At 31.4% G+C, this 12010-nt stretch overlaps 1 long non-coding RNA gene and 1 other non-coding gene across 2 annotated transcripts; both read right to left on the bottom strand.

Annotated features, from left to right (window-relative positions):
- Nucleotides 1–1060: 1060 nt before the first annotated feature.
- On the bottom strand, nucleotides 1061–5801 carry LOC131902332 (uncharacterized). The gene is made up of 4 exons (XR_009377066.1): nucleotides 4112–5801; nucleotides 3226–3313; nucleotides 2079–2124; nucleotides 1061–1593 (listed from the first exon to the last, which is right to left on the bottom strand). It is a non-coding gene; the product is annotated as an uncharacterized LOC131902332 (long non-coding RNA).
- A 4298-nt stretch (nucleotides 5802–10099) lies between these two features.
- LOC131903223 (small nucleolar RNA SNORD64) lies at nucleotides 10100–10164 on the bottom strand. Its single transcript, XR_009377467.1, has one exon. It is a non-coding gene; the product is annotated as a small nucleolar RNA SNORD64 (small nucleolar RNA).
- Nucleotides 10165–12010: the final 1846 nt, after the last annotated feature.

The raw sequence follows: 12010 nt of genomic DNA, 5'->3' as shown, positions 1-12010 counted from the left end.
TTATATTACTGAAATTTATGGAATGCAAAGGTGTGAAAACATTTAGTTACAAATAGAAGACATACCTTGTGGATGTATAGGAAGACTCAATTTTAAAGAAATCTATTCTCTCCTACTTAATCTATTAAATGTGGTGCAAATGAAATTAAAAGTGCATTTTTTTTCCAACTTGACAAATAATTATAAGCATCAACTCTGAGGAAAAAATTGACTACATACAGGGAATACTCTGAAAAAGAAGAGAAAGGAGGCTGAACTCAATAGAACAGGTAAGACAGTATAAATCATCAGTAATTAACAAGTTAACAGAAGAGAAAGCAAACAAGCATGCAGCAAATTACATGATTTTTCTATATGCTATATTTTAAGAACAGTATTATTCAATGGAAATAATTTTATTATTTAATATTCTAGGATATTAATAATCAGGAGCAAAAGAAATAGAAAAATCTCTGATGAAAAATTAGGGAGACAACACAGCGAAGTATGATATGAACATAAACATGCTTGCAAAAGAAAAAAAAAAACAAGACTCCAAAGACATGAGAGAACATGATTGTATTTCATTGAATAAGTTATGTACAACCTAGTATTAAAACGAATAGAAAACAGATAGTATTTCATTTGACACACACAGTGAACTGTTTACAGACTCATTTACAAATGGGTTTATAAATAAGTAACAGGTACTCAGCATGGAAACTCAAACAGAACAACAAATAGAAATGAACAGCATGATGATTCAATAATATTAAATAAATAATACTTTATAATATTATATTATCAGTAAAAACAAGAAGTGTACTATTAACTAAAATATTTGTAGTTTTAATAATTTATTTAATAATAATATTCAAATCCACTAATTCATCTTAGGGTATTGACTAAAATGTAGATTTGATATAATTTGCCATGGTACATCAAAGCAATACAAATTATTCTGAACTCTCTGTGAGATTTATATTTCCATATAAACATAATGACTACATAGAAAATTTAAAACTATTCTTTCAACTCATGAAAGATGCACTTACAAATATGTATAAAAAAATACTCCATAAACTTTGGTTAACACTGTATGTTAAAATTAGGATGAATTTTAAATGTAATATAAAGCTTCATAAAACACTGTTCTAACTTAGCACATGGTCCATTTCTATAATCTCACCACTCAGGCACCTGAGGCAAAGGGAGTTCAAATGTCAGACTGTGCTACACAGTTAAACCATTTGAAAATGAAAATTTATAATCAGTTCTAATTTACTTCAAATCAACTTCAAGATTAACATGAAGTCATTACTATCATGAGAAGCACTTCGTACTTATGAAAACACTGTGATGAAGCCAATGTCAGTTCCATCATACTATTTTTATCCATGTGGTAGTGTCTCCATTTCTTGAGTTAGTCCAACAAAATCAATGAAAGTCTTTAAATATATATAAAATATTTTCTTCAAAGACATTATTTCAGTCTCCATCCAATAAGCCGAGTTCAATTTTAATGACCAATAAGATTAGTCACGCAACACCTTCTGAGATCTTTTTACAATTAGGAAGGTTGTAGATACAATGATTATCTATTTTGGTGATCACCTAAAAGCACAAAGGAAGAAATTCAGAACCATTAGTATTATCAAAGTACAGCATATTTTATTTTTAATATAAAAACAGGTATTTCTTATTCTTAAACCACAAATAATAGTACTGAGCAAGTCAGTTTTCTGTATTACTGAGTTAATTTAATTTTCATTGTCCTTGCTAGTTTGGTAAATACAAACACTTTCAAATAAGCATATATGGCCACTTGAACCTGTTTTCCGTGTAAATTCTCCCTATCCTGCTTACTTTTATTTTTGGCTATGCATATAATGTGACCACCAGCATGCTACTGCTGACATGCTCTCCCCACCACTGTAGAATGTTCACTGTACTGTGAGCCCATATAAATGCTTAAGTGATTGGATCATATATTTTTTAAATATTTATTTTCATTATTTCAATTATGGGTGTATTATGTATGATGGTTGTGAGCTACTAAGCTAACTAAACGCAAAAGCCTTTGAAAGAGAAGTACTCACTTTTAACTGCTAAGCAATTTATCTCCACTTTTATCATGTGTTCTTTCTAAGGAACAAATCACAAAACCAAAATTGAATACGTAAGCCAATTAAATAAAGGGCAACACCATTTGTACATGTATTAAATCATTGTTTTAATAAAATGACCTCCTAAAATGACTGTTTCAGGAGGACTGGAGATGTTGTTAGATGGCAATTCCCAGACATGAACAAAGCACTGAGTGTAATTCCTCTAACTGCATAAATCAGGAATGAGGGTGCACATCTCTATCTAGTCCTGGTAGACAAAGGAATTAGAAGTTCATGTCCATAGTCAGCTACATAGAGTTTGACACAAGCTTTGGATACCTCAGACAAATCTCTAAGATTTATAAAATAACTAATTCAAGGTTGCAGTTACAGTTTACTCATAGTGTACTCTGGTTCATATGAGAGCCACAGATTTCATACCAATCACTGGGAAAGAAAATGATTTCTTTAATTCAGAAAATTCAAATACATGAAAACAATAATGTTGGAAATAATATTTTGCTACATCTAGCCCAAAATGACCTACTCTGGTGATAGGATAGCCAAATACCCTAATTGTCGTGCTAGAAACCTCATCCAATGACTGAAGAAACCAGATGCAGAGATCCACAGCCAGGCCCCAGGTGGAGCCCCAGGAGTCCAATTAGCGAGAATGAGGAGGGTTTGTATGACACCAAGGTTGGAAAAAGCACAGGGACAAATAGCCAAACGAATGGAAACACATGAACTATGAACCAATGGCTGAGGAGTCCCCAACTGGATCAGGCCTTCTGGATAAGAGCGACAGTTGATTAGCTTGATCTATTTGGGAGGCATCCAGGCAGTGGGACTGGGACCTGTGTCCCACATGTACTGGCTGTTTGGAACCTGGGGCTTATACAAAGACACTTGGCTCAGCCTAGGAGGAGGGGACTGCACCTGCCTGGAATGATTCTACCAGGTTGATCTCAGTCCGCTGGGGAGGCTTTGCCCTGGAGGAGGTGGGAATAGGGGGTTGGCTGGGGGGAAGGTGAGGGGGGAGAACAAGTGAATACATGGCTGATATGTAAAATTAAATTAAATTATAAAATAAAATTAAAAAAGAAAATTAAATAATAAAATTAAAATCCTTTCTTACCTATAGTTTGCAGCTCACTTTAGTAAATTTTCGTAGACTCCATAAGTTGCTATCACAGTAGGTTTAATAAGTCTGTCATCATAATTACCTGATAAAAAAGTAGCCAATACAAAGCATGTTGTTTATAAAGCAAGTATTAGGAGCATTATTCTGTTCTCAGGGCCAAAAACTCATATTTAACAGCAAATATAGCATCAGATACCCAAAGATGAGTAATATGTCTTTGGGTGTTAAAAATGAAGTCCCCCAGAAATACAGTTCATATACCCAACAAGCCTTGACTCCAGCATCTTATTTTTAATTCATGTATATGTGCCTGTATGTGAATATATGCATGTGAGAGCAGATGCCTGATTCAGAGACATTTTAGATTTCCAAGGTTCTGGAGTTACAGGCAGCAGTGAGTCACCACAGGTAGCTGGGGACAGAGCTCAGATCTGAAAGAATGTTAAGTTTAGGCATCTATCTACCACTCTCAATTTCTATATAATAGTATCACTATTTAAAGTTCTCCCAGGTAATTTTGTAGGATCTACGCATCCCTAAATGCCTACTTGAGATCCCTGAAGCATATCAAACACATACAATGAAGAAATAATCTATTCTTCATCTATATAAAAATTACATAGAATGACTGGAAAAGTAGTTTAGTGGTTCCACTTGTACTTTATCATGCTTCAGACCCTGGGTTATATTCTAAGCACAAAAATGTAATATTAAAACTTGCAATTTATCCCAAATGTGACATAACAAAAACTATCTAATATAGCATCCTATACCTATTAGGATACCATGCCATTACAAATGTTTACCCTTTAAAACATTTTTATTTAATACATTTCACTCATAGGTTCATCACTCAAGATATGATCAGCTTAATACTCACGTGAATTTTCATCTTCTCCTTTTTATCATTGGATAATGCAAAACTCATTGTTGACACATAAGGTGCTGGAGTGTCTAAAATTCTTCACAAAAATGTTCAAAAACCATTCATAAGGGCTGCTAGGAATAGAAAGTTGGCTATGGCAACCCATTACTCCCATGATGTTGTCAATCAAAGATACAGGCATAAATTGTCTCTTTCTTGTTTTTTAGTTGCTTATTTGCAAAGGCCATTATAAAATACAAAGGCAGATAGAAGTGATCTTACTCCTTTCTATTTTGGAGTGTTAAAACTTTAACATTCTTCCTGAACATGTTTTCTGTTTGCATAAATTGTTCATTCGTTCTAGATGTTCTCATGTGACAATTTCAAACATGAATACACTGTTTAAATTACTTGAACAAATCCTCAATCATTACTGGAAAATAACATACATCGTAATACAGAAGTATTAACTTTCAGACTGATTACCTATGTGAAATTAACATTTTCTTATTTATCCACTTTAATTGGAACAACTAAAATATATCTACATGTATGTCAATTGTACATTTCTTCAATTAAAATTCAACAAATACCATTTCTACAGAAAATGGATATTTAAAATACGAAATTACATTCACTTTAAGCTATAATCCTTATCTGTTCACTGACAGATCTGACATTTTGCTATTTTTATATTCAACAATTAAGCTTGAGAATCAGAAATCATAAAAATCTTAGTAGCCAACTCCAAAATATCAAATTAATTTACATAGTCTTATAACTCCTGATTTTGTAGGAAGGTATTCAGTGTTTTTTTTTTCCTTTCATGTTTTCTTCTGACACAGGGTCTTATGACTCATGGCTGGCCTCAAACTGGGTATGTAGCAGGGTATAATCTTGGCAGGTGCTGGTATAAGTGTTCCTCATCAAGCCCAACTGTATAATTTATATTGCCTTTAATATCATACAGGCTACTTTTTCTTACAGTACATTAGAGGGAACACTAGATGTTTACCTTTAATAATCCTACATGAAAAATATACAAAAATAAAACAAGTTTTTAAAATTTTATACACTGAAGATGTATAAATACATAAATATATAAATTTATAAGATGTATAAACACATAAAGTTACAGACTCTTCATTAACACAAAATGTGTCTAAATAACCTTAATTAGAACTAGTATATTAATTTTATAATTTGTAAAGTGGGAATACTAATGTAAAAACAAACAAAAACACATGAAAGATGAATACTAAGTAGTTTATATACTACTATAACAAGATGTATATGTGAATGTAATATAATTGTAGATATAAATAAACAAATTTGCCTAGGTTAAATAGGAAAGAAACAATGCTTTTACAATTATATCATTAATTTAAATCTTTTTTTACTGTTCATCTTTCTTCATGAACATAAAAAGTATCTAATTCTTTTCTTTAAGTAATTTTTCTGCAAGTAAAAATAAGACCTAGCTTATTCTCCATGAGAAACTACTTAGAAACATTTTTATACTTAGAAAACTGAGTAGTCCTTATCTATTGCATTGAAAAAGCATTTGCTGGAATAATTTGATTAATGTTAGATTACAATGAAATATCCACAGGCTTATATTTTGTTAAGAATGTATATCTAGCCGGGCGGTGGTGGCGCACGCCTTTAATCCCAGCACTCGGGAGGCAGAGCCAGGCGGATCTCTGTGAGTCGAGGCCAGCCTGGGCTACCAAGTGAGTTCCAGGAAAGGCGCAAAGCTATACAGAGAAACCCTGTCTCGAACCCCCCCCCCAAAAAAAAGAATGTATATCTAAAAAATGGATTTTTCAAATGGAAATATTTATCAGTTATTTACAACTTGTCTTGAATGCTGTCATGCATTGTAAATATAATAGTGTATTAATTCAGAGGTAGAAGTAACTCTTTTTTAAGAGTTTTTTCCTATAATGACTAACAAGGTATTTTTACATGATGGCCTATCATTAATACAACCACAGAATTATAATTTGCACCCTTAATTGTACAATATAAACCTAACTTATCCTATGGTTAATGAAGATTTTTCTTGATATATGTAGCCAAAGCTAAATTTAAATACTCTTAAAAAAACTCACTCCCCTAACAAATAATGAACATAAAGTAGAAAAAAAAATCTCAACTTTAAAATTTTCATTCCCGAAATTTAGTGGATGCAATGAAAGTTTACAATGATATATTTACAAAATTATACCCTGTGACACTCTATACATCTAGAAAGACTAGATGTTAAAATTTTGTATTTGACTATTATTTACAAAGTTGTCTTGAATATTGTCATGCAACCAGGAAACACATACAAAACTTTGTAGTGTCCCAAGAGGTAGTACAAAATCTTCATGAAAGTTGACAAAAAAAAGTAGAAAAGAGGTGCATCAGTAGGCTCATTATTGCTCAACAAGCCAACTGAATTACCTACCATGTCATTTTTAATGTGCAACTCACATGAAAAAATGGTCAACTATCCTACTATGAGAATAGAGTAAATGCATAGTGTTTATAACTTTCTCCTTTAACATTCAAACAAACATGAAAAACTGTGAGCTCCATGATCCCTTCTATAAACTATCAGTTTGTCATATTAATTGTAATAGACCATAGTATTTACAATATATTTATAAGCTTATAATTTCTAAGTCTCAGTATCTCTAGAATTACCAGTTGCTTGATATAAAAAATAGCTTACTACTTACAAAGTTAATTTTGCCATGTATCAGATGAATACAGAACTATGTAATTCTGAAATATCTAGATCATTTGGAGAAATAAATTGCATCACAAATCTCAGTGATCAGAAAAATAAAATGAAGCTACATGCCTTTCATAGAGCATACACATTTTTCAAAGAACAGTGATATTTTATATGCTTATATTTGAGTTATACTCCTAAATAATTTAGTAGCTAAAAAGAGTATCTTGACACCATGGTAGAATATACACACATAATGTATTTTTGTACTATATATATTAAAAGAGGCCTTTGCTAACACTATGTTCAGGTAATTCAACTTTATCATACAACACAATGAACCATACATAAAGATAAGTATTTTAACAACAAAAATAATTTATTCTTTTCCTATAGTCTATACATTTAAAATCTGAACTATTACAGGCCAAATGTTTTAAACATAGCTTTCCATAAACAAAACTTATTCTCTAATCATGAAGTTTTTAAAATAATGTAACTACATACATTTGAAACATTATACAGATTTAAAACATTTTATCAAACAAAAGCACTTATTCTAAGGTTTAAAAGTAAAATATATTCAGAAAATGTAATCAGAAATTATGTATATAGGCAAAAGTAGTCATATATATATATATATAAAGTGGCTCAAACAAACCTCATATGATTAAAAAGAAGACAGAGATTGATAGTTCTAATGTTAAGATTGATTAAATCTTATTATTAACACCTTGTGTATATGGTAGTTGATGGGAGTTGGTGTTTCTACAAATGTAGGAATTTCAGACAGTCTATACAAAGTCAGTCTATTATTTCTGCAGTAGTCAAACACTGTCAGGTTATGTTTAAAAAAATGAATAGATACTAGTAGAAACAAGTTGAGAATTAGACTGGATAAAAAGTCTGCACAATATACATAACAACTGTTACAATTCTCACAAATATTTAAACAGAGAGAATGTGGATCAAATCTTATTATGTAGCTTACTTACTGACAATCACTGATTCAGTTACTAAAAACATGAGTGATAAATGGAACCGACAGATTTCTGATGTTTTATGAATGTAACTGATTAATTTTATAAATCCAAAGTATGATACAGCAATTCCAATATAAAAAAATATTTGCCTTTACTTTACAGTTCACAATTCACAATGAACAACTACAAAAACACATTGCTGTATCATATTCTCTGGTGACAAAGAAATCTGTAATCTTGTATTTCAGCAACTATTGTTTTATCTAAGTATAGACATACTCATGAGTTAATATGTATATAATACTGCATGTACATACATGTAATATGGGACAATCATACTTATATCAAATCTAAAAATTTAAAACAGCAAAAAATTATACATTTTATTTATATCATGTAAGAAAATGCTGTAAATGATGTTAGTTATATGGATGTGATATGTACTATGTCTTTGAAATACTGATGATTTGGGGGACTAATATCATAGGGTCACTAGACTTTTGTTCACAGACAACTTTCCTATCATAAAGGTCAAATATTCCTTGGTATCAGATTCATCCACAAAACATATCTAATAATTTCTCATTGGGTATAGCCATGTAAAATCATCTCTCTGAAATGGTACCCTCTTATCTACTGAATCCTTTTTAACATGGCATGAAAACAGTCTAGAAGTTCCTGAACAAGCAATAAAATAATTCTAGTAATTTAGTGAACTTCAAATGCAAAAATCATCTATCATTTTTCCTTATAAGATTAAATTAACATGGTGCATTATTCTATTATACACATGTCACCGTAAAAGAATATTCAATACTAGATATAATAGGGTGATGTTTTTCTGAATTCCATCATGACAAAGAAATTTGTTAAGTAAATAAACATAAGCTCATCGAAAGGATAGCCACAATAATCCAATAATCCAATAAAAGATTGTACTATAATATAGAAATTCTACTTTTATTTTGAAACTATTTAAAACATTTCTTCTATGTTTTAACAAACACCATGATTTGTAATCTTTATAAAGAAAATGACAATCATATTTGAATGACTTCTCACATGTAGTGAAAATGCCTTTTTTCAATTTATACTTTATGCACTTTTTATAGCCCCTTGTTTCACACTAACCTTAGCAACTCAAAACATGAATATAACATTAATTTGCTTGCATTAATCTTTATGAAATGATGATTTTTACTAAGTATGTAATAGAAATTTCTCTTGTGGTTACTTGTTTTATCACAGCAATCATTCCACATACCATATTCTTGTTCAAAAATCTAAGTAATTTTTACAAAATAAACCAAAAAATAAATACAAGTATTTTCTGATTTGACTCTGAACCATGTAAAATACAATACTTTGTTTAATACTTTGTTTAATCAAGAAGCATCTTACATTTCTATGTTAACTAAATTATGCCAATGAGTTAGTATATATTTAAAATAATATTGTATCAGTTATAAAAGTTACCAGAACCTCAAGATTTAGAGAGGATTTACAATTGTAGGAGAACATAAATCTACTTGTTGTATATACAAGCAGATATGCAAAGATTCAGAGGTAAATCTTACAAAGGCAGGAGAATACTCCACAGTAAGAAAACACTACATCAGTAGCTGATATACAAAAAGAAATGCTCAAGGAGGCATGTCAGAGGAACAAAAACAAACTGGTATATAGATAATTATCCAGACTCTGCCAAATCAAGTGTCCCAAAATGAGAATAACTTCTCTTGCTGCCAAACAACATAATAATTACTCACACTCAGTATCAGCAATCACAAAGTTAATTCACCTCCCTGTTTATATCATAGTAACACTTTCTCTATTCCACCAATGCCTTATGAAGATAAAGATAAATTAACCTCTCTGAATTCCACCTCAGCATTCTAGTAAATATCAAATCCCTATCTTATTCAAAATCAATTAATGTCTTACTAACAATCTAGCAATATCTCAATACAGTAAATGGAAAAGCTATCAGAATGACTAGGAACATGCTCAAGAAACTATAACCCAGGGTAAGAACTGGGTAACTGGAAGAGACACATTAGCTTCCAAGGTCTTTCTCAAGTTTCTTTATCAAATGAAAATCAAGGTGAATGCTATTATGTGATGTGAACATAGAGGCACTTTACAAAAGGAAAATGTAATGGGTATAAAACCAATTTTGTTATATTGGAAAAATCTACAGCTCTAGTCTCCTTGAAAAAAATTTGTGATTATCATATTCTAATAACTTAAGTTTCAAAATTTTGTTACCTAAGTCATTAATATGACACTTTGGCTAGACTTCAGAGTAATCATTGAGCCTCATTTCATCATGCTCAGTAAGCATACCTCATCATAAATCCAGCCAAGGTCCTCTAAAAGATATTTACCAAAAATTTTGTAAAAAATGGAATGTGGTAGGTGGTTACCTGGTACTGATGTGGTAGGAAAGACAGTGAGTTTGAGGGGGCTGATTTAGAAAGTAACTTATGATTTACAGGTATGGTTCAGTAACAGAGCAATTGCTTCACACAAATAAGATCCTGGGCTAAATTAACAGCACTAAAAACAATGTAGAGTGTATGGAGGCTAAGTTTATGGTTACCTAGTGAGATATACAGGACATCTTGAGTTCAAAAATCAATGCTCATTCATGTATTCTTTCTGTATATCTGTCTCTCTCATACACACACACACACACAAATAAATTAAGTAAATAAAGTTTTAAAAAATACACAGTAATCTTACCACAAGAGAAGATCCTAGCATGAGAATCAGTGATAAGCTTTATATACTAACTCAAGTATAGACAGCTTGACAGACAATGAATTGAAAAAAGAACTGAGTCCTGAAAGTTGACCTCAGATTGCCACAAGAACACCACAGATAGAGAAAGCACTAGAGCCCATGTGTAATGATGCACACATGCATACAAGCGCATGCACACAAGCACATGCACACAAGTGCACACGTGTACACACATATACACACACACTAAATAAATAAATAGATAGATAGATAAATAAATAAATAAATAAATAAATAAATAAATAAATAAATGTGAATGATTAAACAAATGAATAGGATTAGTGCAAGGCTGTAGTCCCATATTTAGGATACTGAGGCAGGAATACTGTGACCTGGATGCCAATTTGGCGGAGTTATATAATAAGACAATGTTTCAAAAGTCAAACATCAAGTAAAATAAAAACAAGCCAAAACACAAACAAGCAAACACAATCCACACAGATGCTTGTCCCATCCATTTTAACACTACACAAGGAACAGTACTCAAGGCCCTAGAGTTTAATCCCCAGGATAAAAATACAATTGAATAAATGTGCAAACTAACAATTAATGCATAGGCAAACATCATACCAGCAGCAGAGTAAGAATGAGAACCAGGGTTTCATATAACTAAATATAGTAAATAATTATCCCTTTCCACACATAAATCACTTAAAGTTTATATCTATCACCACAGATTATCAAAAACCCATTGTTTTTACCAAGGTTTTTGTCATGCAATTTTAATTGTTAACTGAAGTCTCCAGAAGGTACAAAAATGGCAGCTCACCTATTGATGATTCTATAATAGCAAATGACAAATGACTTTATCTTGTGCTATTTTTTGCCACTTTGAAAGTGACTCATTGACCATATCTAATTCTATCATAACAATCAGATGACTATCAAAACTTTTAAAATGAATTCTTAATAAGACCCTAGCTTTCAATACTTCAAAATCTAAGACTGTCATCAAATAGAACCTGATTCTTGGAATTTAGATTTTCCCACTTTGTTATAACCTCCCTCCCTGATTTTCCCCCATTTATGACCTTGTTTTGTTATAAGCTTCATACAACTGGTCCTACACAAGAACAATGATATGAGGCAACTTGAATCTGTGTTCCTAAGCTATGACCCTTCTAATTCTTCTCTTACATAAATTCTTTACTCTCTTTGAGGTGACAATTGCAGTTTTGTTTTGACAGCATTTTTGGGGGAGTGTATTTAAATGTGGAGTACCAAAGATGGTACATTGTCAACAAACAAATTCTCCAGATATGAGCCATATACCAGCATGTAGTTTTGTGCCTCTAACTGGTGTTACTTCCTTGGCTGGGAACTGATACAAGCATTAAGGCAAGCAAATAAATAAATAGTCTGGCAAGTAAATAAAGGAATAAATAGATAATGCAGCAAGGC

This window comes from Peromyscus eremicus, chromosome 1 (assembly GCF_949786415.1).
Source record: "Peromyscus eremicus chromosome 1, PerEre_H2_v1, whole genome shotgun sequence".
Lineage (NCBI taxonomy): Eukaryota > Metazoa > Chordata > Mammalia > Rodentia > Cricetidae > Peromyscus > Peromyscus eremicus.
Note: the sequence above shows the minus strand (reverse complement) of the source record. Positions and strands in the feature narration are given on the sequence as shown.